Source organism: Periplaneta americana, chromosome 11 (assembly GCF_040183065.1).
Source record: "Periplaneta americana isolate PAMFEO1 chromosome 11, P.americana_PAMFEO1_priV1, whole genome shotgun sequence".
Classification (NCBI taxonomy): Eukaryota; Metazoa; Arthropoda; class Insecta; order Blattodea; family Blattidae; genus Periplaneta; species Periplaneta americana.
Genome location: NC_091127.1, coordinates 156074873 through 156097413, shown reverse-complemented (window position 1 = coordinate 156097413; position 22541 = coordinate 156074873). Strand labels below are relative to the sequence as shown.

Sequence of the window (22541 nt, the reverse complement as noted above, 5' to 3'; positions counted from 1 at the left end):
TTTGGAGTTTGCATACTTTCATGTTAACGTCTAACGGAAATATTAATGTCAGTGTTTATGTGAATCATTGTGAATGATCCCATTTGATAACCTGGCTACAGTAACTGGTTCGTAGTGGTGCACTTTCCGAACTGAGAAATAACTGCTCAATCATTCCGAACATAACACATGTTAAGGCCCATTCACAATGAAAATTAAACATAACCGTAACATAAGCACAGAAGTTTGCGGCCAGGTTATCAAATGGGATCATTCACAATGATTCACATAAACACTGACATTAATATTGCTGTTAGACAATATCATGAAAGTTTGCGAACTCTAACACAAGATTACAACTTCATTCAAGAAAATAAATTACAACATCGCATACAGAACAAATAATACTCTACAAAAGCATCTCAACACACAAACAAATACAACCACAAAGGCGTATACAAACTCAAATGCAACACCTGCAACAACTTCTACATAGGGCAGACAGGCAGATCATTTCAAATACGTTACAAAGAACACATCACAGCCATAACAAAACTACAAAACACTTCCACACATATGCAGAACACGTCACAAATGCTAACCACACCTACAGAGACATCAACACAGACATGGAAATTCTACACATTCAACCAAAAAGCCAGAAATTAAACACACTAGAACAATACGAAATATATAGACACACAAAAACACATCCACATGAAATTCTCAACGCACAACTCAATTTCAGAACACACAAACTTTTTGACTCCACATTACACTACACAAACACACCCCCACAGGAAACACAAACAAAAGGCGGCAAGACCAGCAACAACCAGTTCTGAAGATGGCCGATAATAGGCTGATACATGTTAACGAGGTAATGTAAATTTAACACGAGAAAGACACATAATACGTTTTCCGAAGTAAATACTGTTCACAACATAGAAGAAAGATTGCTGCTTGTTGAAGAACAAAATGGCGGACATATTCATCATTTAAACTGAGTCCAATAAATGCCATGTCTTTATTAATATGAGTGCGTTCTTGTTTTGTGTATATCTTAATTCTTAAAAAGGTTATGGCGACGTCAAAATGTAACTTACTTTTGAGTAACCTGAGGGGAGAGTTGGGTAGTATCGGACAGTGAGTTTCTTTCATCTACCAACAGATAATAGTACCTGAATGACATGGTTACTTTTCTGTGATGTCGCATACAGAAACGTAACCATGTCCTTCAGGTACTATCATCTGGTGGTAGATGAAAGAAACGCACTGTCCGATATTACCCGATGTCCGATACTACCCAACTCTCCCCTATACATAGGTAATTAACATCAACTTGTTTTGACACTGTAAATGCTTCTGTCATTAGGGATAAACTCTCTGCATGATTAATATTGATACACAAAATCACTTTTCAGATAAATGGATTTTCGCTATCATCTCATACATTTAATGTTTTCTCACGACCATATGTTTATCAGAACAAGATAAGAATATCTCGATCAACACGCGTAAACTTTTCCATGAGTCACAGACTACAATTTTCTCCTTCGGCTACATAAATGTATTATATATTCTTTCAAAAGGAAGGTATTTCACAGCGATCTAGAATTAAATATATCTTTCTGAAGTGTGCCAACTTGGCGAATATATTTCATGCTGTCTACACTGGTAGGGTCACCCACACTTTTAATGTGCCAGTTAGAATATGGATTACGGTAAGGCTAGCCAAAGATGACAGGTGGACGGATACATTCCATAACCTTTTCTTTGCCAATCGCTAATGCAAGACGTTTCTCTCATGACTAGTTAGTTCACCGTCCGCTACTGTCAAAACAATTCTTCACGCTCTAATCACAATGGCAGGATCGATCACAAAACTGGGCGGAAGAGCATCCTACAGGCCATTACAACAAAGATTCTGAATAGACAGCGCCTGGAACATGATCTATTGCAGTGGTTCTCAACTTTTCACAGACCACGGCTCGCTAAATTCTTTTTCCGTAAGACGAGAGCTCGGTCCCAACAAATTTACTCGCAAATACTTTTCCAATCTTCAGAAGTTTATACACTTAACTAACACAAGTAGGCTATTAATAATTAAAGTAGTCATGACCCTTTTGAATAAAAATCTTCAATTATTATTGAGCAACCTTTCTTAAACTTTTACTGGTGAACCAATACTAAGTGTTCTGTGTGGGGGGAAAAATATATATATATATATATATATATATATATTGGGGAGCAGAACAAAAATATTGGGGAGCAGAACAAAAATTATTTTACAAAATAAATTTACATTTTTTTTTTTTTGAAAAAATTCTAACATCTTAATGAATTATTTTAAACTGATTTTCTTTCATTCAGAAAATTCCTAAATATGTGTTGAATGAAATGTGAATTTTCTTTCCTTTTTTTTCTTTTAGCGAGGGTGATTTATTTTCAATATTTATTTATTTCATAACATTTTTGGTTATGCAGTTTTCTAAATTTTCTTTGATTGAGAACACAGAGTATTTAATTTCTTTTAATTTAATATATGACACCTTTATGGTTGTGAAACTTGGACTGGGATTTTGTGGTTCATATACTTTAATAATTGCTCATGGTTTATGCTCTTCTGGTTTATTTTGTTTGGCTAATATTTCTTATGAGCGTTTAGGGAGACGAAGATTATTAATTAAAATAATTAAATACTAATAAATCAAAATATTAAAAAAAAATAAAATTTTAACACTTTGAGAGAGGTACATAGGTTAAGGGTGTTTGAGAATAAGGTGCTTAGGAAAATATATGGGGGTAAGAGGGATGAAGTTAGAGGAGAATGGAGAAAGTTACACAACACAGAAATGCACGTATTGTATTCTTCACCTGACATAATTAGGAACATTAAATCCAGACGTTTGAGATGGGCAGGGCATGTAGCACGTATGGGCGAATCCAGAAATGCATATAGAGTGTTAGTTGGGAGGCCGGAGAGAAAAAGACCTTTGGGGAGGCCGAGACATAGATGGGAAGACAATATTAAAATGGATTTGAGGGAGGTGGGATATATTGATAGAGAATGGATTAATCTTGCTCAGGATAGGGACCAATGGCGGGCTTATGTGAGGGCGGCAATGAACCTCCGGGTTCCTTAAAAGCCAGTAAGTAAGTAAGCAAGTAAGTAAGTAAATATATGACACAGCCATTTAAGATACTGTTTTTAATGGGTGTTAGGCCTATTATTTTTGGAAATTAAGCAAATGCATGAAAATAAAAAATGAGAAAATGAGAAACAAATTTTGAATAGATAAAGAACATTGCTATCTAGTGAAAGCAATAGTAACTTTATAATAGGAGAAAAACTTCTTCCAAACAAATAGCGCCAAATTTAACTTATTTGTCACAGAAAAAAACCTGAAAATGACAGTCGTGCACTTGCAGACAGTAACTTCCGGTGGAAGGAATGACTGCTTGTGGTTATAAAAATGCCAATAATGGGCAATTGAAGCAAGATATAATACATAAACTATATATTTTTAAAGTAGAAATAACAAGAAATGGCGTCTCCTCCCCTCGCTACGGGCATGAGGACGCCGAAATTGTGTATAAAATTAACCTTGCCGCGCGGACTCATTCAGTAAAATCTCGGCATCGAGAGGAGCTAAAAACCTTTGCTACCACTGGTTAGATTTGTAATCGCAAGTGGTACAATATTGAATTGATAACAGACATGTACGATAGACTTTGAGTAAACCATAGTAAACATTTTGTTGTATTCTGGGACTAATTTCGGAATTTCGCTGCATATGAAGAATAGTACATTATGCAACGAGCCTATAATGATAGTAATTAAGACGCGAATATGTTTGTTTATGAAACGAGCGCAAGCGAGTTTCATAATTTTCATACGAGCGTCTTAATTACCATTGTAGGCAAGTTTCATACTACTTTTTATACTCGACCATATTTCTAACTTGAAATTATTCAGAAGTATTCATTTTATTTGTATCTGACTGAAGATCGGAAGGGACCTTGTGCATAGCTCGTATATTGTGAGATGTGCTCAGACGCGAAAGTATTGATTTTTTTCCGAGGAACAATAATGTCATTGTCCTTGATGTAATGTAAAGAATAACATGAACTAATTTTGATATAACCTGGAAATGTATTTAGAATTAAAAAACGAGATGACAAATTGAATTTATTTGAATATTATTTACAATTAACGCTAATTATTATAGTAACAGAACATAACCTCCTGCGACAGTATTGGATTTCCAGCCTCCGTGACGTTTCCCTCGTTGTCTTTCGATTGCATATCCGAGAATGATCGAAAACCTGAACTTTAATGACATGCATTGAAGGACTGCTACCAGGTGTATAATTACTACATTTCGGCACGGTCGAGCATAAAAAATAATATTGCATGCCCTTAATTAATTACTTCTATCGTCATAGACCCCATGCTCTCAATCTGTAAACCGAAACAAAAGTAAAACATTCAAATCAACACAATTGTAGTTTCATTCCCGAAATTGGGTTACGTATTCTACGTCCATTGTAATCCTGATACAGCACAGAATTTGAATTGAATTGTATGTTGATGATATAACATTACATGTAGCAATGCACTGTTGCAGTCTTTTCCAATCCTTACCGTCGTTACCCACTCTACAAATCATCTCCCAAAGTGCCAAAGGATGAAGTATGTCACTCGACAGTCGCATTATATCGGAATTTTATAGTATTTAATAAGAACTAAGTGCATGCATAATTTAATAGTAATATGCGTTACAAGAGCGGTATGTTGATGTTTTCATGTTCGAGGAAAAGATTGAAAAAGCGAAACGTAGTTGAGCTTTTTTAATTTCCGAGAACATGAAAACAAACATACCGCTCGTGTATCGTACATTATTTTGTGCGAAGATCGTTTATTACATACCTGAAAGACGAATTTCTAATTAGTTGCAATGAAATCTCCATGTTGGTTTCTGTTTAATGACGCCAACTTCGGAACACCAAAATATCTTTCTTCAACATTGTTGCTGTAAAATGTTTTCTGTGTTTACTATACTCCAGCAGGCCGTGATATACGTCTGTCTTTTTTTTCCCCCAGTCTATAAATGCGAACTTAAAACAAACGGTAAGGTTATGTAATGATTTATTTTTCATTTTGATATTTTAACAATATTATTTATATAACATATTGCAGTAATAACATCGGCATCTGGAATCTCGTTGATTTTTTCACGGCTTCCTTAATGTACTTGTATCAGGAATGCAATAAGTTTCGTGGAGTAGTAGACTTTACTTAATTTTTGCAAATATTTAAAAACAATAATTAACAGTGTAATTTAGGTGAAATTGCAGTGGTAAGTTTCCAATTTATAATTATTACTATGTTAAACGTCTCTAAAAATAATATGTTAAAAGCCTAAAGCAGTAAAATGAATGTCGCGCTTAAGCGGTAAGAAGAGGGAAATTGTTATGTGTGTTTCGTTGGGAATACTGAATGTGGTATTTCACACTTACCGCGTATTCGTTCTGTGCGGAAAACAAGCAAATACGCACCATCTCGCACAAAATTAAATAAATGGCTGTAGAACAGTGATGGGCAAAATGAACGCAACCCACAAGACAGGATTTAAATGGCAACTACATACTGTGGAAGGGGTTGCACTCTACAGTGCAGTGATGGATTTACAGACAGTTGCGCCACTACACTCCTACCTACCATATGTAATTAGAATAGTCCATTCACGTGATATTTAATTAATCATTTGTCAAAGCAATTTCTTGGAAATTGCTATTTACATCTATGCTAGCTATTTTCAGTTGCGCAAGGAGATGAGCATCGCTTAAGCGGGATCTGTGGTTGGACTTTATAAATTTCATTTCAGAAAACAGCTGTTCGCACTGGTAGGTTGATGAATACATACCGTCATTTTCCATAACTATAGTCCTGGAACATAACTATAGTCCACGATACAACCATTCAAATATCTTTGTAGAAGTAACATAGACCGTTCATAGATAGCTGCAGAGACTTGAATTCAAACTACAGTACAGCAAAAATATAGATACACGAGTTACTACGTTATGGAGTACAAAATTTGAATAGTTGTATCGTGGACAATAGTTATGTTCCAGGACCATAGTTATGGGAAATGACGGTACTCATTATTTTTGAAGCAAATTGTCTAAGCAGTGGATATATAGTACTGGACATCTTTTAAAAAAATTAGCCCCCAGCAGACCTTCACATTCTGCTTTCAAGAAGCCATCATTCTGCAAATCCAGTACCTCTAACTGCAATTCTGGGATAACATTTTCAATTTAAACATGAAAAGGAGTGGCAAAAATATTGAAATCTTTCTCCATCCTTTGAAAATCACTGAATCTGTGTTCTTTGAATTCGTATAACAGGTGATCTGTTTTAAGAATATAGGCCTACATATTTAAGTTCGCGTCCTGAATATTTGTAACTGATCCTAAACATGAGAAATGAAAGAACCGCCTTTCTTGTAAGTGTGATATCCTCTCGATTCATATGATTCTGCGAAAGACATTGCATCATTAATGAAGCTCCGAAGTACAGCAATCCAGTATAATCCGCCACGTACACGCGCAGTATTTTCATGGAGTGGGGGAAGGGGAAGGTAGGGGGTAAGTTTGATGCTTCGCTAAGGTCTGACATCACTGCGGCAATGCCGCAGGAATGCCCGACATTGCTGTAGAATGACTGTAAGAAAAAAAAAAAAAGAAAAACTGCTTTTTAGGTTTAAGAGATGCTGAAAATTTATTTCTCAATGAACAATCTATTGGCCGATATATCTGGGATATGCCGGGATATGGCGAGTGTTACCAAGAGGATTGAATTCGTAGTATCAGAATCTTTTCTGAAATGGAGTAAACCGAATTCGCGTTTCTTTGAATTATGCAATTTATTTAGATTAACTTGTACCAGAGCAGACAGGCTTGGCTAATCCTGTATACACCAGACACTTGTTGGTAGTATGCACATGGCACTTGTCCAGGAAACTTGGATTCACAGAGCGAGATAAGGGTTTTAGAACTTCAGGGATTGTTGTAGAGGCAATAATTTCTGTTGCGACTGAAGTCAACTCATGGTCCTCTAATTTTGCTGGCGATCATTGTTTTACTCTACTTATGGAGTAGGAACAGAGTTCATAATATTTAAATCTATAAATAGGCTACCTGTACTTCGATATTTTATTGCATCTTTCATCATGATGTAGTATAAAGCAAGAAAAGACAAGTAATTACGAGTTTAAACCCAGGTTTGAAATCAAACTTTTATTATTATGAAAATACTCCTGCAAGAATACTTTAAATATAAATATGTTAAACAAATATAGACTCATGCATTTATAGTATGTGAATCAGAGTGTTTTTTTTCTTATCTAAGTTTGTTCCGATTAACAAACCGTGTTCAATAACTTTTGTCTATTTGTTTTACGAAATCGCGCATTTTTTTATTTTCCTGCTTAACCATGAAAAACAATGTGTTAACTTTTGAGACTAAAATTTATCATTAATCTTTGCGATGTTTATGAACTTCAACAATTGAAAGAAGTCGAAAAAGTATTATGTAATAGTCGTGACAATATAAACGTTTTATATTGGTTATAAATAGAGTTATGTATAGGGACCGGATTTTTATGTAATATCAAGGTGTGAAATATGTACATATTATGTAAGAAAAATAAGCTGAATATGTACCAAAATATGTAAAATCATGAAAATATTTAATATCAATGTCTGGCAGGTATAGGATAAGTAAGACTCTTCAGTTGTGATTTCATAGAGCACCCAATTTTTTACCGCACACTTGACACATTACTATTTTTCCATCTGTAGTGAAAGAAGGCTTCATCGGAATCCATGATTTTATTTTTGTCGTTAGGGTTGAAGATACAGGGACCATTTTGGTTAGTTAAAAGCAGTAGATAAACTCACTTGCACTTTATACTGTAAGTACTAAAACTAGAGAACTGAGTGAAATGAATGACACAACAGTACTGCAAGCACTGTTTCGCTTTACTGGATTAGGAGAAAATAAGAGGAGATGTGGGACACATGCATTTTAGCTGCTCCCTGTAAGAAACAATGTACCTACTAAAACCTCAAACTATAGGCATTTACAAACTGTTGTTTGAAAAATACATTCCTGTCTCATTCAAAAGGGTAGGGTTATTCGAACCGAGAACTATACTTTCTAATTCCTCGTAAAATCCCGTTTCAGTATAGGGCTACTAAATTTAAAGTAAAGAGGTCAAGCACTAACCTGAAAAGATATTTATTTTAATCTTTCAACAACTTTCCAGTTTGTTCCTTTACTCCAGCTTCTTTTCAAAAGTTGGCTACTTTATTGCGGCTCATGCCAGACTTGACACTGGGTTTCCCTGGAAGAATTAGGAAGAGGATGGGTAAGGTTGCAAATTGCATGGGAAGGGCGTGTGCAGAACAATTATAGTTCGAGACAAATCATGTCGTCCTCGTCCCACTCCACCGCGTGAAGGCAACGCTGCTTTCTGAGTGGTTTTTACAATACAAGATAGTTGTATGAGAAAGGTTGCCTTTTGTTCACTCACATTTAAAGTGGACGGTATGGGGTGAGTGCCTCTACTACTTCCTGGAACTATGGACGTTATGTTGCGTCCCGAAATATATCCCTTCTTGGGTAGGTAAAAATGTTTTTTAAATCTTTGTATTTCAAATTGAAGAGTCCACTGCAAGAATGATGGATGTCACTTTTTTGTCGAAAATGAACCAAGACTGTCAATGCATACCTTAAGACATAATTATAGAATGTACATAGAGAGTTATATGGCATCAACACTGATAGTCATTGTCCAGTAATGATCGGAAAATCACAGTTAAGCTTTGAGCGCTAAGCATTTCAAACTTTCAATTGCTTCTCCTGAAAAATGTATTCCAAATGACATCCATCATTCTTGCAGTGGACTCTTCAATTGTAAACTTCCCCACAATAAGTTTCTTTTTTCTTTTAGAGAAGTAGAAATGAATAAAATCCCTAAATATGTAGATTTATGTAATATCAATCCATAATATGTAATATGGGGTAAATATGTAAAAATATGTAGTATCAAATTTTAATATATTAAGGGGACACTCAACTTAAAAATTGAAGAAAAAGTGTCATAGAAATGAAAAATTAAATTTCTACACTAATTTAGGGCCTACATGACAGAACTAAATCAATAAGCAGAATTCTTCCCCCATTCATTGAGAAGTCACAGTCAAATGTACAAAGCCAAAAAATAAAAAAATGATAATTAAAAGTGATATTTCAATTAATGATTGATTAAAAATTGAAATATTTTTTATTTTGAAAAGTATTGGATCTAATGAGCTGAGATTTTGCATGTTACTTTCCATGTGTATAATAAACTTTTTCTCCAAATTTGAAAAAGATTGGTCAAATAGGAAAAAAGTTCCAAAATATAGTTAAGTGTCCCCTTAACGGTAATTACAAGATTCGCAAAGATTTGTTATTTATATAAGGCTAGGTTGAAAGGAATATAATATATAATTACATAAAAATCCGGTATCTACTTACGTATTAATTTGTTGTATTTCCAATACGAAATCAACTCCAACCAGACAAAGAAACACTAGACACAACCTAACGCGTTAGTGAGACAGAGCTACCCTCTAGCAGGAGGCCTTTGCCCTTCAAGGGACACATTAGGCTATTATTATTATTATTATTATTATTATTATTATTATTATTATTATTATTTCCAATAAGCGAATAAATGAAATAGATTTACTTATGCTATTTTGTATACGTTGCAAAATATGTAAATAATGTATTTCAGTTATATTACAAACATGGGAGATTTCCGCTAAAAAGACGCCTATATGCCCGATGTCATTTTCTTAACTTCGAACGCATTTCAGTAGGCCTATATGAGTGCAGACACTTGAAATCTGGGGACCTAAGTATCTTTCTTTCTTTAATTGGTCATTTAACGCTCTGTACCAACTACAATATCTCTCTCCCCTACCCGCAGTGATGTGTAAGTCGGTTAAAAAGGAAGGTTAAGCAGAGAAAAAAAAGAAAGAAAGAAAGAAACCAACTACAAGATTATCTAGCATCGATGGAATTGGTAATAACGAATTGATCACAGATTAAAAAACTTACAAATAAAGCGATGTGGCGATTCTTACAAATATGACCTCCAGAAAACCTTGATTGTAGCACAGTGTACTTTACGCTCCCTTAAAGCGATAGAGTTAGTTGTTGACTAAACGAAGCAGTCTGTTCTTGCATCTTATCAGGAGAATTTCCACCCGTAAGTATCTCGCTTATCAAGGAAATTTCTCGGTAATCTGAATCATGTTTTTTATTTATTTTTATTTTATTTAGCTAGAAAGCAAAGTGAGTACAATTCAAAAGTATACAACAAAAAATGTTTCTAGCCATTATCGTAAGAACCAGGCTCGTGTGCGGTGTGGTCTTAGTCAATATAACATAACATTTACAATCGAAACCTGATACACAAAGTTCAAGTACCCAGTATTCGTAAAGAGAGCAAACTCCCGTGCAGTAACTCCCGACACAATCAGCGTATTCCGAATCTCACCGGACCGGTGGACAACAATGACGTCACGCTGCAGCGTAATAGGAACAAAACTGCTGGAAGGTTCGATGGCTATCATGGCGACTGTACAAGTTGTTGTCTGTGCTATGCTAGCAAGATTTTGCGAAATTTCCGTACTGTCATCGCGCTCAAAGAAAAGAGAGCATAAACAATTTATTTCATAAACCGGTAGTAATAACTGGTCCGTTGACATGTTCGCTCATAAGCCATTAACATATTGTTTTTACGTTGTGCTCATTACAAACAATACAGCAGAACACACCGCCATGACACAACAGTGCACGATGTCATTCGTCTGCTAATTCCCGCCCTATACAAGAACCAATCAGATTCACTGATGGCGGCTGATAGAGACTGTCACCACCTCTGCAAGCTGATGGCACCGGTGCAACACCGGTAGAGCATAAATGACGTCATCATTGAAATTCGGAACACCGTGATGCCATCAGATTGCTCAGAGCTGAGTTTCGGAATACGCTCAATGTAAGCAACTGGATACGCTAGAAGTGACTAGTGACATAGACCGTTGTTCCAACCAAGAAATTCATGGTTGTTACTCGTGTAGAAGCGCCTCTGATAAAGATACTGAAAAACAATTCTTGTGTAAAACTATACAGAGCATTATTCCATTAAAAATTCGATTTTGAAAAATTGTAACATAGATCGTTATTCGGCCCAACGCTTCAATTTATAAATTAAGTCAGACATCTTACTCCTTTGAGAGTATAAAATGCATTCACCGTGTAATCACAGTATAATATATACAGTCGCGAAGCTCAATACGTAGTAATTATGCAAACATTAGATAGTTGCTCATCACTAGGCTCGCTAATATCGCCTCATTACAGGCAATGCAAAATAGTATCGTCACAGTCTATTGTTTCTAGCACCCTCAAAACTCAAGCTTCGTTACTGTATATAGTAGATTGTGGTGTAATATACATAGAAGTAGAAAGGTCATCTTCTGATCTGGGTGTACAGTAAATAGGGTTACCATTTGAAGACATTCTATAGGAGGATATGGAATCTAAAATAAGAGGACATTGCTGAAAAAGGGAGGGCTTTTTAAAAATTAGTACGAACAAAATTAAAGATAAAAACAATGGCTCACCTTAGTTTTCTCACTAGTTGCTAGATCAGAATTACATCTTTACCCTACTTATCTGTGGAGCCCACTTTGTGCACAAGAGCCTGAAGAGGCAAACATATCTTGTAACAAATAACTATGGAACTGTTCACAGGACATGTCCTTGAAATTATATTCCACCATGATAATACCTCCGACTGTCTCCGTTAGCATGCGATTTCGTTCTTTTGTCCATTGAGCAGATATTAGGGAAAATACTCTCTCAACACACGCAGTTGACAAAACGTCGTAAAATAATCAACTGAAAAGTCATCAATTCCTTTATTGTCTTGCGTTATACAACATTTACTTTTAAAATCCTGTTACTTACAACAGATAACGCCCCAACTCTGTCCCTTCCTGGTGCTTCTCCCATTACGGATATCAAACATCGCAGCTCTCTATAGCTTGAATTCATCTTTCACTTTTGTTCTGTGTATTTCACTGCTAAATATACAGCCTGTCAGTGTCATAGTTTCACAAAATTGAATTTTAATGCATTTTCGTTTTATGCAGCTGAGAGTTATTTTAAAAATATCACACGTGCAGTACAATAGAAACGTTCTAATTTCCTGTTAATACTGGTTTGCTCTATACATCTCAGATGATATCTGTTCTTTTATTTGCTTACTTCATATGAAGCTTCGTTATTTAAATTAATTTAATCCTCCGTACAACACAAGTTCCAAGCTTTTTTTTTTTACTGAGAATTAAATATTGCAAGTATTTGTTAGCTCTTCGCCAGTGGATGAACTGAGAAACTCTATGAATGTGGCAATGCAGTGGCTCCCAAATTTGTGTCACGGACACATTGAAGCTCATACTTAATTTTGACAGGCCCACAAAATGTTTTGCATTATTTATGCAGGTAATTGTATTGTATTCATTAAACATTTGCATAATGTAATGAATGAAACTTCCTTAATAAATTGACAGCGATATTAAATTCAGTTTTAGCTTTTGAATAAAATCTGAATAGTACATTATGCAACGAACCTATAATGATAGTAATTAAGAAGCGAGTATGGATGTTTATGAAACAAGCGCAAGCGAGTTTCATAATTTTCATACGAGCTTCTTAATTACCATTATATGCGAGTTTCATACGACTTTTTATGCTCCACCATATTTCTAACTTGAAATTATTCAGATGTATACATTTTATTTGTATCTGACAAGATCGGAAGTGACCTTGTTCTAGGTCGTGAATTGTGAGATGTGCGCAGACGCGAAAGTACTGATTTTTTCCGAGGAACAATAATGTCACTGACCTTGTGTAATCCCGTCAAACTTGGTATAACCTTTATTATTGAATTCGACATTGAAAAACGAGATGACAAATTAAATTTATTTGAATATTATTTACAATTAACGATAATTATTATAGTAACAGAACATAACCTTCTGCGATAGTATTGGATTTCCAGCCTCCGTGACTTTTCGCTAATTCTCTTTCGATTGCATATCCAAGAATAATCGATACTTGCGGTTTTATAACGGTACAAAGCTGACTTGTCATTGGCTGAACACCTGTAAGCTGAGTTGTCATTAGCTGAAAACACCTGTACTTTAATGACATGCATTAAAGGACTGCTACCAGGTGTATAATTACTACATTTCGGCATGGTCGAGCATAAAATACATAAATACAAAGAAATTCACATTATATCATGTCTTTGTTGTGAAAAATGAAACCTGTTTTTCGAAATTACCATAAGGTTATCAATAGGATGGTTGATGTTGCTTTGCGAAGTCTGACTCAATTGTAGACAGGCCCTGTGATGAACAGGCATAGTTTAGATCAGCCGTGGCGAAAATGTGACTCCCGAGCACATTGTGGCTCGCAATGATAGCTATGCATTTCTCTTGCTTTCTACCTTCCCTACCCCCACCCTCTCACTCACTGGAGTCAAACTCCGTTCCATTTGTATTTGTCTTTGACCTGCGAGTGGCGTATCGTCGCAATGTCTCTCTAGAAACCATGTACCTCTACAAAAACGAAAGTTTCAATTAGGATAGGAGGATGCATTTTTTTGCTGCCAATATGATGAGAATATTAAATGTACGATTTGTTCACAAGTATTAAGAGGAAAACGGTTGTATAACATAAAACGATATCATACTAAAGGGACAACATTTTATTTTTAATTGCATTTTTATTGTACCTGCCTGTACTTCACTCTCACCCCTTCACTAATGTCCTTGCTCCCGTCAGACACACAAACTTACGGCCACTGTTGCATTCGAAGTCTTCAAGCAGTGAAGTAAACACTGCAATGTGTAGTGTGTTTCATAAATATGATTCCGTTTTCTATAGAAGAAAGAACCTATATTAATCATATCGTACTAAAAAATTATATTCAAGAAACGATAAATTCAATTTCAGAGAATATGCTTCAAATGTTTTTAATAATATGCGTACTGAATTGAAGGCTGCATTGTAATGAACGGCAACCATTTTCAGCAACTTGTTTAAAAATTCAGATTAGCTTTTTTTGAATTGAGGTGGCTAGAAGCAAAGGAATTCTAGTGACATTTGTAATACCATGAGTTAAGTGCATCCAGTGTAAGCAAAAGTATCTAAAATTTTACTGGTAAAGGGATATTTTAATCGCATCACACATCAAAATTTAAATAAAAAATTTCACCGATTTTACGAAAGCTTAAATATTTAAACCCCATTTTCTCAAAAGTAACTTAAGTGCACTTACAGCCCTTTACTTATGACCACCTCAATTTAAATGCACTCTCTATATTGTATGATAACATCAATAATTAATATGCTAAATAAAGTAGACATTACATAACGAACATAGCCGCCTGAAATGTTGAGTTTTTGAAAAAAAAATGTTACTACTCTACTGTATTTTGATAAATTCCGTAAAAGTGATGATCAAACTGAAAATCGTAATATCGTATTTCCCTACAACATAAATGGATATACTACTTTCTCTCCTCCTGTACCTAGTAAAATGATTTGTTTACATATTGCACTAGTAACATCAAACTCCTATAATGGAAGGGGGAAACTGTTTCCGAGTATAGCCAGGTTAATGTTAAAAATGTTGGTAAAAATAAAGTGAAGTCCCTGTACATGTCACTCATGAAACATTAAAAGGTTAAGTATTATTATTATTATTATTATTATTATTATTATTATGATTGTGATTATGATTATGATTATTATTATTATTAAATAATATTATTATTATCTCTGTACGTCGACCATTTTTCAGCAGATGTACGAACAATGTGGCTAGCTCACAGATTTACAATGTGATGTTAAATGAAAGCTAGATCTAAGGACTTGACAAATGTTGAACTTTTCAAATCTTTGGCAAAAAATAAATATCCGAAGCTTCGTTCTTTCACTTGCTCTGTTGAAGCCATGTTCGCTACAACTTACGTTTGTGAAAAATTATTTTCAACAATGAAAATAGTAAAAAACAAAATTTAGATCACGACTGACAGACAAATACCTTCGTGAACAACTACGACTGGCAGTAAGGGACATAATTCCTAATTTTGAAACTCTGTCGCAGAGACATTCTGAAGACAGTTAATTTTAGGTTGTGATAATGTGTCCTATGTTTTCTTATTAATTTCTTTCTTCGTTACACGTACTAAGCATTAGTTTGTAACCTTATACTGTTTAAAATTGTATTTAAGCGCTTGACGTAAGGAAAATGAAAATCCGTTAATAAGTCAGACAGTTGCATCACTTCCCCTTCGGGTGTCCGCCTCCCTCCATAGGTGCTATGCACGTTGCAGGTTACACAGTGACTCGGCGCACGATCACATTTTCGCCACGGCTGGCTTAGATGGTACGAGCACTCAGCGCGCCAAGTTGAGAGTCGTGAGTTTCGATTCCGGTGCCGAAACAAATTTTTCTCAATTACTAAGTAGCTATGTGAATGACTACATAAAGTCATTGATTACACAATATTCAATAAAGGACGGCGAGGTTCTCATATAACATATATATATATATATATATATATATATATATATATGTGTGTGTGTGTGTGTTAACAGGGATTCAAAAACTGTTGGTGGAATGGGCATAGAGTTATTAAAATATGCGCTCCTGCATATGACTTATATGTCTAAAATGCAGGTAATAGGCTATTGACGATAAAAAAAAGGAGAGTTCGGCCGCCACTGTAGATGGGGTCTCGGCATAGCTCAGATCGTAAGAGCACTCAGCGCGGTAATCTGAGAGTCTTGGGTTCGACTCCCGGTGCCGGAACGAATTTTTCTTTATTAATAAGTCCCTAGTCTTAAGTCGGAAGTCTACCTCAACACTAAGTTAATTTCTATATTTGTTTTTCAATAAGACCGGAGCATAAAATGTATTCTCACAGAAGTATGTTGATGCATATGACATTATGTTGTACAGGAACATCATTTTATTTTTACTAACATTTCTAATATTAACCTGGCTATACCTTTGAATTAACGGTTGGGAACCGGAAACACTGTTTGCTCCCCCTTCCACGACAGGAGTTCGATGATACTGGCGTAAAATACAAACAAATCACTTTACTAGGTATAGGAGAGAAGAAAAGTAGTTAATCCATTTACGTAAACTAGGAAATATCGCGATTTTGAGTTTGATAATTTTCATTAGGTTGTTCTTTAATCAAAATACAGTAGGTCTACTGTATTAACAATGAGTGTTTTCACTCACGAACTGAGCTCTCAATTCGGACGTATTTATTATGCAGTGTACAGTTGTCAAAAAAAAAAAAAAAAAAAGTGGCCGCACTCGTGAACAGCGAATATTTTATAAGTCCACTTCGGGTCACGGCGATGTTACACGATGCCTGTGCTTGTAGAAGCAGTTCCGGAAGTAAAGAACTATTCCATATCCGCGTCTCGTAGACCAGCGGTAGAGTGCTCGCTTAATGATTCGAAGGTTGTGAGTTCGGGCCTTGCTTAAGCTTTCATTTTATCTTTTAATCGTTCTTTAGCGATGTAAATAATGTTAAAATTATAATTTATATTGTGTTATCGTTCTTTAACGTTATAAATAATATTTACGCTACCATTTATATTCTGTTATCGTTATTTATGGATATAAATAATATTCAATTTATTTATATTTTGTTATCGTTCTTTTAGCGTTATAAATAATATTCAAGTCATCATTTGTATTATGTTATCGTTATTTAGCGATATAAATAATATTCAAATTATAATTTATATTCTGTTATCGGTCTTTAGCGATATAAATCATATTCAAGTTATAATTTAAGTTCTGCTATCGTTCTTTAGCGACATAAATAACATAACTTTAATATTAGGTTTGGAACAATACTGTTGCATAATACTAGTTTTTCTTTTTATTTTTATATTATTACATTAATTTATATTATCTTGTAACACAATACAATGAAAAAGAGTGACGAGGAATTGAACGTGAGACGTTGAAATCTAAATTCCGACGTTCTTCCGACTGAACTACGAGAGCACAAGTGTGGAAAAATTTGCGGAAAATTGGTCCAATCCCCCTCTCAGATTTTCTGATGATTTGTAGAAGTTCGTTCAGGATGCGGGGGCAAAAGGTAATTGGGATTTCCCGGTATCTGATCGGATCAAAAATCCTGATAGAACTGATATTTAATCCTTGCGGTGAATTTTGGTGAAGTCCGGAGGGCTCAATTAGTCAAATCCACTCTCTTTACCTCCACGCTTGGGCCCCCTGGGATCTTTTAAGATGCGAAAGAGACAGTGGGTGTGCGGAAAACAACAGGAAGTTACCGCATTTATCCTTCCGAAGGAAAACTGCAAATATGAGCAAAGGAAGCTTTTAATAGAAAAAGGAGCATCTTGTGCAGACCTCTAGAAAAAGAACTAAGGAAGAGACTAGTGAAGTGCTTTGTGTGGAGTGTGGCACTGTATAGGGAAGAAGCATGGACATTACGACGAAATGAAGAGAAACGAATAGAAGCATTTGAAACGTGGATGTGGAGAAGAATGGAGCGTGTGAAGTGGACGGACAGAATAAGAAATGAAGTTGTCTTGGAAAAAGTGGATGAAGAAATAATGATGCTGAAATTGATTAGAAAGAGAAAAAGGAATTGGTTGGGTCACTGGTTGAGAAGAAACTGCCTACTGAAAGATGCACTGGAAGGAATGGTGAACGGAAGAAGAGTTCGGGGCAGAAGAAGATATCAAATAATAGAAGATATTAAGATATGTGGATCATGTACGGAGACTAAGAGTAAGGCAGAAAATAGGAAATATTGGAGAATGTTGGGCTTGCAGTGAAAGACCTGTCATGGGCAGAACATTTATGTATGTCCAGGATGCTTTGAATGCCGTGGCTGAGAACAGTCGCTATTTGAAAAGACTCTAGTCGATTCCATGCCCACTCGACTGCAAGATGTGATCGAGATGTGGGGAAGATAGATTTAATATTGAATCGTGGCGTTTTGTTTTCTTTTTTGAACGCTTGAAATTGTTTGAATGTTGTAAGGCAGACGCCAGTAAGTTTGTTTTGTTTATGCCACGAAAGATATTCTTGTTGAGAATAAAATCTTTTTTTCTTTCCAATTGCAGCCACAATGGCATAATAAATAATGATAAAGTCATGGCATAATAAATTCATGAACCTGATGTTAATTACTAAAATAATCATAAAAGAGAAAGGATCAATTAGGCCTATGTATATTTTGTCTCTTTCTCTTAAAAATAAAACAAAAAACAACATAAAAAGCACGAGGTTGTATTCGAACGCAGGACCTCAAGAATACCAGGCCGGAACATTACCATTACACCACCAAGTAACACACGGACTACTTTAATTATAACTGTAGATATCAGGCAACGTGGTCTAACAACATGTAACATCGCCAGTCTCCGAATTGTAGCGAAGATACCCGAAGGGAACTTTGTTTCTGGAGAGCGGCCACTTTTTCTTTTGACAACTGTACATTACACTGTCTATAGCACATTAGCGTACAATATAGAGAATGAAGTTAAATTGAAAAATAATCATTACATGGATATTTAAACACAATTTTTAAAATGGTGGCCGTTCATTTCTATACAGGCTTCAGTTCTTTTGTGCATATTATCGCACTATAGACTATTGTACCTAATTCCAATTAGCAGTTTCGTCCTTCGTACTAGTTACTCATGTTGAAATAATTCTGTACCTACTCTATAAAAGAGTACCTTACGTACTGTAAATTCAATCTTCACTTCTGCCCGATCAGAAAAGATAAAATTACTCAGACATATTATCTATTGTCCGTCCAAGTGATTTTGTCGCAGGGTCGTAGAAAGGGGGAAATCACGTGACAGTTAATAATTTAAGTTATTTTAAACAGTTGTATAATATTAAGTAGATGTCCAATTCTTAACAGAAATTAATGTTTTCAGAAAAGAGCTAAGACAGCCCAGCCACTAGCCTTTACAGAGGGGCGAGCAGAAGAATTCAGGAAACATCGGGATATAAGGATAGTGCAGATAACCAAGACTGGAACAAGGACGGACGTTGCAGGAAACACGATTTTTAAATTAGAATCAGAAGCTAATTTTTAATAATCCTAGCAGACCATCCTCTTTTTGACGGGAAAATTGCTATTTGTCACCAAGAATAGCTTTCTTATGTAATTGTAGAAGGATAATTTTCACTTAATTTTAATGCCAATGTATGAAGAAGTCTTTATACTTTCAAAGATATCAGATCTTTAACATGTTTTGGTAGAAAGTCATTGAGAATAAAGGCCCATTCACAATGAAAATTAAACATAACCGTAACATAAACACAGAAGTTTGAGCCCAGGCTACCAAATGGGATCATTCACAATGATTCACATAAGCATTGACATAAACAAGACGTTAACATGAAAGCTTGCAAACTCCAAACTTTCATGCTTATGCTTACGTGATTTGCAAACAGAACACAATCGTGGAGCGCTGAAATATACGACAGAATATGAGGAAATGGCGTCGTTGTTATGTTTCCATGGTTACCAAGTATGTTTGCTGTTATGTTTATGTTCCCATCGTGAATTATCTTGATTTTACCGTAACATTTATATTCTTAAGTTAACGCTTACGTTATGTTTAATTTTCATTGTGAATGAGCCTTAAGAAATGAATTGAATTCTCGATTTATAACTCAAAGTATCACAAGTTTAATTCCTTTATCGCTTCCCCAGTCTTAGTCTTAACCTGAACGGTGAACACAGTTCAAGTTGGAATCTGAAGATTATAATTAAAAAAAAATAAAAATAAAAATATCGGATAGAAACTCAAGACTTGCAAACCCAGAAAAGTTCCTCAGGCGAACTCATTCCTGTCAAACTCTCTCAAAAGTTTGAGATAAAAAAAATATCCCAGCAAGCTGATAAAAATCAGAGAACGTGATGGGTTATTCCATATGAAATCGATCAGTAAAAAAACCTCGCATTTTTTATACTCTAAATTTTTCCCTACTTATACAAGGTGCTGAGGAGAATGCATTTTCAAAAGTATACTATCGAAAGTCAAACGGTTTTCGTATTATTGAGCGACAAATTTAACGTATTTTATAAAAACAAGCCTCTTTCAGCGCTCAGAACTCTGGAACCATTTACTGCAGAACATTGAACGAGAGCTTATTTTGAAGCTGACATTTGGTAGGTTATGTTAAGAAGTAATCCTTATTTTTATTGTACACAGAGAGACAGATAATATGATTTTACTTGCTTTTAGGCTTTTTGGCCATTTGTAAAAATGTAAAAAATTATTGAGAAAAAACCTTGCATTATTAAGAGGGATTCGGCATTGTTTGCTTAGTGGCTCGGCAATAAGTTTCGAGGGTATTAAATAGAATATTTTCACACGCCTAGACTTGAACGGCGCAGTACCGCACGCACTGGCCGAGAGCTGAAGATAAACGAGCGTTGGGCGTCATTTTACTCCTGTGTTTATGAAAACCTGTGATAAAGCTAGCACAGCCACGACCGCTAGACGACACATCACGTGTTTGTCTACTGGCCTTGCTTCCCTCGGCTATCTCCCGTCTCACAGTCAGCTGGTTAGTTCACGCGCGTACTATTCATTTTATTTATTTGATATTTTCAATACTTTATCAACGTACCACCAGTAAAAAATATGTGTTTATTTGTATTTCAATGCGGAATCTAACCATATGTTTTGAAAATATTTTTTCGTGGCCAAAGGCGTCTTAATGAAAAAAAATCTAAATTTCTCCATTTCCATAAAAAGTAAGAAAATCTGTTTACATGTCAATATAAACTTTAACTTCTCAGCGTAAAAATAAACCATGATTTTGATCACTGGGTGAAAGGGTTTCGGAGCCACAACAGTTTAAAGTTGCTAATTTTATGAAAATGCGATAAATTTAAATATTATTAATTTAAACACTATTAAGTTCTAATGCATCAAACTTTGCACAAAGCATTGTATCACAGTTGTCTGCGGACAGAAAAGGTTTCATTGTTTTTAAAAATTGCAAGGACAATTTTCTCTATATTTCGGTCGATTTGAGATGGAATAGCCCGTATGCAGTCAAGCTTAGTTAAAATACGAATTTAAACACGCCTTGTTCCTCGGACCCTATCCAATTCGCTCGCGGTCCCCAGGTTGAAAATCGCTGTGGTGATGAAATTCAGAGCAGTCGGAATGATGATACCTAGCAAGAGGAAATGGGGGAACCACAAGGAAAACGCCAACTGCGACCTTGTCTGTAACAAGATTCACTATGAGCTTTTAAACGAAAAATCCAAGTCTTGACCAGAACTCGAACGCAAACCTCCTGCGTAAGTAACGTGCTGATTGTCTAGATCAGTGATGTCAAAGCAAGCGCATTTTTTTACCTTGACGTCGTGTGCGGGCATCAAGCGCTAGACATGGAAGGAGGAATAAGCAGCTTGTTGGATTAAGAAAACAGTGGTGCACAAACTTCAAACGGAACGTATAGCTTCTTTCTGTTTGATATTATCTATATTGTCTGTAAAACAAAAGTACACCAATTTTGTTAATATTTCAGTTGTGTTTTAAACGTTAATAACATAAAAAAGAATTAAGAAGGAATATTCACATAAATTCTATAGTAGTACAACTATAATGTACTAAGTGGATGAAAGACATCATGTAATGCGATATCCCCCCCCCCCAAAAGCGATTGAGTCTGACATGATAAGTTGGAATTGATATTGACGGTATCTTTAGCCTTATGAAAGTAATCAATGAATTAATCAAAACAATATTACAGTACAAAGCAAAGTTACCTAGGTACTGTATATGTTTTAAGTGTAACTAATATTCTATAACAAAACTTTTATCACATTATGCATTTAAAGTGAAATTGCTGAGCAACTTCCTAACATCAGAATATTAAATTATTTTCTCGAAATCTACTGAAGCTATAGGGCTGACATTTTCACAACACATGGGCACGTATCTTTTGCTTATGATGTAACAGTACTTGCTTTGTTAATTCATTTCTTTACAAACATTTTCCATGCGAATATTTTCAAAATTTTCAATACGCTATCTTCAGTAATACGTATTTACGGTATATTAGATTTACGAAAACATTCTGTAAGGCTACTAAATAAATAGGTCTATACCTGAAAATTTCACTTTTCTATAAAATTAAGTTGAGAAAATATTCCTTTTGAATAAAAAAAAGAAACTTGTGAAAAATGAGAATTAAAATTAAAACTTACATTCTTATAATGCACTTATACTTCTCAGACAAATATAAAAATTAACATAGATACAGTTTTAATAAGTCCATGTATGGTGGGTCCCTATCACCACGGCATGGC

The 22541-nt window shown here is 35.1% G+C and overlaps 1 protein-coding gene across 2 annotated transcripts in view; it reads right to left on the bottom strand.

Annotated features, from left to right (window-relative positions):
• Positions 1-22541, bottom strand: part of LOC138709472 (1-acyl-sn-glycerol-3-phosphate acyltransferase beta-like) — a 146238-nt gene that overhangs the window by 49071 nt on the left and 74626 nt on the right. Inside the window, exon 1 of one of the 2 annotated variants that reach the window (XM_069840260.1) lies at positions 10163-10275. The exons of the other annotated variant lie outside the window; for it this stretch is intronic. The gene's annotated coding sequence lies outside the window, so the exon portion shown is untranslated. Of the gene's footprint in view, positions 1-10162; positions 10276-22541 lie in introns of those variants that run through there. 2 annotated transcript variants of the gene reach the window in all.